The 5,897-nt window shown below is 36.6% G+C and overlaps 1 long non-coding RNA gene across 3 annotated transcripts; it reads right to left on the reverse strand.

Moving 5' to 3' along the window:
• Window positions 1-1,405: 1,405 nt before the first annotated feature.
• Window positions 1,406-5,209, reverse strand: LOC116022812. 3 transcript variants are annotated; one of them, XR_004099293.1, is made up of 7 exons: window positions 5,043-5,209; window positions 4,792-4,884; window positions 2,955-3,234; window positions 2,752-2,878; window positions 2,366-2,665; window positions 1,963-2,070; window positions 1,406-1,882 (listed from the first exon to the last, which is right to left on the reverse strand). It is a non-coding gene; the product is annotated as an uncharacterized LOC116022812 (long non-coding RNA). The 3 variants fall into 3 exon arrangements; XR_004099292.1 differs by having other exon boundaries at window positions 2,366-2,653; window positions 4,796-4,884; window positions 5,043-5,208; XR_004099291.1 differs by having other exon boundaries at window positions 4,796-4,884; window positions 5,043-5,208.
• Between the last annotated feature and the right edge of the window lie 688 nt (window positions 5,210-5,897).

Here is a 5,897-nt window from a genome sequence, read left to right on the forward strand (position 1 = left end):
AGAAGCGATGAGGATCCCTTTGAGACCATGGAATTACTTAAGAGGGACCTCAGCATCGCTAACAGCACTCATGCTAAAGTAATGGAAGAAAACAGCAGACTAATTGCTGAAAGAGAGATGCTTAAGAATGTCTCGAAAGAGAATTCAAAGCTAACTCTTAAAGTAAGCAACTTAGAAGCTGAGATCATCCAACTTAAGGAAGAGTGCAAAGCTCGAGAGACTAGAGAGCTTAATCTTAGAGAGGTTATTGCATCATATACTAATTCCTCCAAAGCTGTGGAGAAAATGGTTAATGGTCATAGACCTACAAATGATAGAACCGGACTAGGGTTCCGTCAGAACTGTCTCTCGAGAGATAAGCAGACCAACGGTTTGGGAACTTCAAGCAATGGAGGATCTCAACCCAAACCGAATAAAGGTCATAAAGGACCAATAGGAAAGACCAGAGTAGCTATTCTCAAACCGTCCCTATACACCAGATATGGAAAGTATAGGAAAGCTACAAAGAATTGCCGGGTTACCAATTTCGAGAGATCACCTAGCTATCTCTCGCAAGGCCATTCCGAGTACAAGAGAAGCTATATTCCATATAATGCGCCTCAAGGCAAATATGGAAGGTCTGAGATCCATAGAGATAGGAACTCAGGGATGGAGGAAGGCAGACACTATCCATCTGATGAGGATTGGTCACAAGATTATGAACCGTGGAATAAACCTCAGTTTCAACGGTACCACATGACCAAACAGGCTATGAAGAGCATGGTGCGTAAGTTCGAGGTCAAGCCTCAACCTAAACTGATTTATGCAACCTAAGAGGCCCAGAGTCTTTACTAGCATTCACTACAAGAAAAATCGCGAATCGCGACGGAAAAATTCTGTCGCGAATGGGCCAAATTCCGTCGCGAATCCGGGTTCGCGACGGAATTTATTCCGTCGTCTATCGCCTTGTCGTATTTTGATAGACGACGGAATAATTCCGTCGCAAGATATCGCGACGGAATTGGCGACGGAATAATTTCCGTCGCGAAATCACGACGAAATTATTCCGTCGCAATTCCGTCGCGGTTTGTACGACGGAATAATTTCAGTCGCATTTCCGTCGCAATATATTACGACAGAATTATTCTGTCGCATTTCCGTCGCAATTATCCCAACCAATATTCCGTCGCTAGCCGTCGCAAATTTAACGAGAGAATTATTTTCCGTCGCAATTCCGTCGCATTTATTGTATCAACTATTCCGTCGCAAAATTTAAAATCTGTCGCGATTCCGTCGCAATTTTTGAATTATTTTTTTAAAAATTTATATTAAATTAGCATTTTAAATAGTAATAATCTATTTCAAAATATTAATTAATATTAAACTACAATAATATAAAAGACACTATTAATTATAAAATAAAATATAACATAAGTCTAAAATATTATCAATTCACATTAAGTTCAAGTAATAATACATTATCCAATCACATTTAATACATAATAATAGTCAATTCAAGTCTAAGCATTAATGTAATAGTCTTGAAAAACAACAACCCATATTGAAATTAATCGGTTTGAGATGGAGGTGATGATGAAGTACCCGCTCTTCCGCCATCAATAGCAACAAGTCGTTGTTGCATAAGGAGAATAGTAGCCTTCAAACTCTGAATTTCATCTTGTACACTTACAAAAGTAGCATTGTCAGGTGGTCGAGATGTTGGAGTCATATTGCCAGAAGTGTTATCACTAGTTGAACCGTTAACAATAGAACAACCATATGAACCAAGTCCATAAATCCTTCTTTTCTTGTCATGTCCACCAACCACATCATAATATAATTGATTATCATCCACTTGCTCTCCAGTTCCTGTCAACATCTCCCGTTGCGTTGCAACTTGTTCCTAAAATATGTAAGAAATTTAGTACAAAATATATGTGAAAGTTATATACATTTTTAAAAATAAAAATAAATTAAACTTACATGAATTTGTTTGGCTTTTTCAACTATGAATGTTTCCCCATCATGTTGTTTGGTATGTGTATGCTTGAAAAGTTCATAATATGATGGATAATGACCCAATTGTCTTTCCTACAAATTACATTTAACAAACAAAAACAAGTTTAAAGAAAAAAGTAAGAAAAAATTCGACAGAGTTTCCTTTGTAAATAGGACTATCTCCCTGTTCAATATATAATACAATTCAATTATAATCTCAAACATCAATTCAAACACAATCACAATGATTTTTATTCACAGCTTAATAAAATTTTAAATCAACACAATTAAGACATAATTGATTTTAACACAATAAACACATAATTATGATTTTCAACCAAATACAATAACACAATACTTATAACTTAAACAATTCAAATGAACTTACAAGTTGAGCTGCAACTTTTACGTGAGGTGTTGACCCTATGGTATGGGTAGATTGAGCAACTCCATTTAAAACTCCTCCACGTCTGTTTTTCTTAGCCAATTCTGTTTTCTTCTTGCCCTCTTCAGAATTTCAAACTTCATTCCACTTTGTCCATATTTCTGGTGGGATATAGACAGGTCTTGGATTTTTCCTTAATCTGCTTATGTAATCAGCATACCTTATTTTAGCTTTCATCTCCCAAGCATTATACACTAAAGTTGTTTTTGCATCATCCCAATCAAAAGATTTCTGCAAAACACACTGTAAATATTAACTTACGTTAGGCATGCAAACAAAATAACAATTCACTTTACAATTAAAATACAATACATGAGATTAAATATTACCTTGAACTCCTCCCAATAAAATTCAATTGTATCAACACTAAGTTGTCCCCATGTATAACCATTTGGATCTGTTCGCTCTTTGAATAACTTAGTAATCTTTCTAGCACATACATCTGAGTTAGTCAACCTATAAAAAGGAAAAGTCATAGTTTAACAAACTAATATATATTCAAATAATAAAATCACATTTTGATTTAACTTACATATTGCCCTTGACATCAATTCATAAGCGTCCATGCACTTGCCTAACAACATCTTGTCTAGCCTGGCCATTAGTAGCTGTAGATGGCGTGGATGGTGATAATGGTCTTGATGCTAATATGGGAATCGATGCCGATGCCGATGCAGATGCAGATGCCGATGCCGATGCAGATGCCGATGGTGTCTGATTTTCATTAGGTGGTGGAACATTTATTGTCAAAAGTCTAGCTCCAAAACGACCTCCACGTCCTCCACATCCTCCACGTCCTTTTTGCTTCTTGCCTACAAAAATATGAAAGATATAATATATATTAGTGTTGCATATAATATATATTTATTAAACATTACTTTTGAAGGTAATTACAAACAATGAGCGGGAATAATAATCAACTATTATCATGTGACTGAAGTGTATATTGTTCCATGGGAAAAACAAGTACTTACAAATTACACCAACATTATACATTTGAAAATACAAGTAAAACCACCAGAAATAGAGTATAAATTAATTTAAATGAATATTTATAACCATATAACTGCACAAGGAACTGCTAGTTATTAGTTCAAACCAAAACTAAACCTATTTCTAGTAAGGGAACTCCTGTACTGCCTAGTGCGAATATGAATGGTAAAGAAGCTGGTAATTCTGAGACAAAGGGGATTGAAGAACTACTTGCTTCTAAATTGCCTGAGGAGGTTGAAAATAAGTTGAAGATTAAAAGCGAGGGGAATACTGACAGCCTGAAGTTCAAATTAAGTGGAAGGTCTAAATTACATGATAACTTTGTAAGTGGCGATAATGGTGCTGAGAGAATGGAACTCTTGAATGAGATGAACAAATTGAATATCAAAGATGGGGCCACAGATCAGTTGAAGAACCCTGCTTTTGAGGGAGTAGAATCTTTTGGGAGAATCTATAATGAACTTCATGATTGGCTGAAGCACTTACATCTAAAAGAAACTATGAACCCAAACCTTGGCAATGATAATGTTAATGTTGGGGGCTGTGGAAACAGTGTTATTCAATCAGATGACATAAATAACTCACAACATGGAGTCCTTTCTGATCAAGTGCAGAAAGATTTGCCACCTTTCACAAAAACTGCAAATTAGATGGAGACTGAAATTTTTGGTAGCAAGAATTCTATATTTTCTTGTTCAGTCCCTCCAGAACTCAATTTTCAGGCAGAAAGGAGTGAGGTCAGGAGACCAGATCATGTATCTCAGCATACAATCACTCTTGTAAGTATTAATTTTCAAGCCTTCATCAGATGAGCTCAAAAAGATGACTAATTGAACAAATTTTAAAGAGAGCAAGGTGAATATAAAATAAACAAAATCACATTCAAATTGTAGGACTTCAAAACAATGCCAGCTTGATTCCATTAAAATGAAGAGCCAGTATTGCAACTCATAAACAAGAGCCTTTTGAATCCATGTGTAACAAGCCTCCATAAAAATAAAGTTCAGACCAGTCAATCTTAAGGCAGCAGTAAATCATCCTTGCAAACTCATTGAATGTCACAGGGCAAAAAACATGCAATTCAAATGAAAGGCTTCTTCTATTCAAGTCTATATCCTATTGCAGATTTATAATAGTAAGTCAAAGCTTTTAAGGACACAATTGTGATATTAAGAAAGCATGATACAACACTCATCAAGCATTTGTAGTAGTACGTCAAAGCACTTAGAGCATAAAATTTCAGTAGACATCAGTTGAAACCCCATAAAAAAAAGCATCCCCAAATACACTTCAGTTTCTCACAACTTAATAAAACTTACAATTCAAACAAGATAAAATCTAACATAAATAAAAGAAGTTGGGAATCCTTGGAATACCTACTTGGGAAACACAATAAGTTGCTCTTCTGCTACGAACAAGAATGCACAGAACCTGCTCTTACAACATACGACTCCGATTTGAGATTTCCGCTATTATGCCCAAATTTCACCCGAGGGATATGCAAACAATAACAAATAAAACAATTCAATTTTCTAGAAATTTCTTAAATTTTCTTACGACTGACTTACGAATTTATTGGGAATTTTCTAAATTTTCTTTTGCTCTACAAATTTGAACGCTGACTTACAGTTACGGGTGGGCTGTTGGCGGTCGGCGGTCGTTCATGGCGGTGCAGCTTCGGAGTCTTGAACGACGGTCGTGGTCGGTGGTCCTGGACGATGGACGGCAGTGCAGCTTTGGAGTCTCTTTCGTGGTCGTGGACAGTCGACTGCTACTCTATCGTGTACTCTATCGTGAACTTAGGGCTAGGATTAAATTTTCAAAATAAATCATGAATTAAAAGATTTAGGGCTGAAATTTAAAAAAAAAAAAAATCAGTAATACGACGTCGTTTAATAGAGGAGAGAAATAAAATTTACAAAATCAATCGCGACGGAATATATTCCGTCGCATTTTTCCGTCGCGACCTAACTAAGTCCATAAATATATTCCTCTTTTTCACGACGGAAACAAGTCTGTCGTCAATTGCATCGCCTTTTCGCGACGCAATTTCATTCCCTCGCGCTTTCCATCGCTATAAGGACGACGTAACTTAAATCCGTCGCAAAATCTATCGCGAATATTTTACCGCCAACATTTCGCGGGTTTTATTTCTAATTACGCGAAATATAGTGACGGAATACAATTCCGTCGCCATTTCCGTCGCGAATTTGCAAGGGAATCAATTCGGTCGCCATTTCCGTCGCCAATTCGCAACGAAATAATGTCCGTCGCGATTCGCGATTTTTCTTGTAGTGATTCCTTATGATTATCAATCGTACAATGGCTACATTGCACCTAGGCTTGGAGTAATGGGCCCGAGGTATAAATGGATGCCTAAACTCACTAACCAATCAGGACCCAAAGTTTGGGTACCTAAATCTGCTTGATTTGCATACAGGACACCAGGGACGTATGGTTCATTGACAGTGGATGTTCGAGA

The sequence above is a fragment of the Ipomoea triloba genome, chromosome 6, assembly GCF_003576645.1.
Source record: "Ipomoea triloba cultivar NCNSP0323 chromosome 6, ASM357664v1".
NCBI classification, from domain to species: domain Eukaryota; kingdom Viridiplantae; phylum Streptophyta; class Magnoliopsida; order Solanales; family Convolvulaceae; genus Ipomoea; species Ipomoea triloba.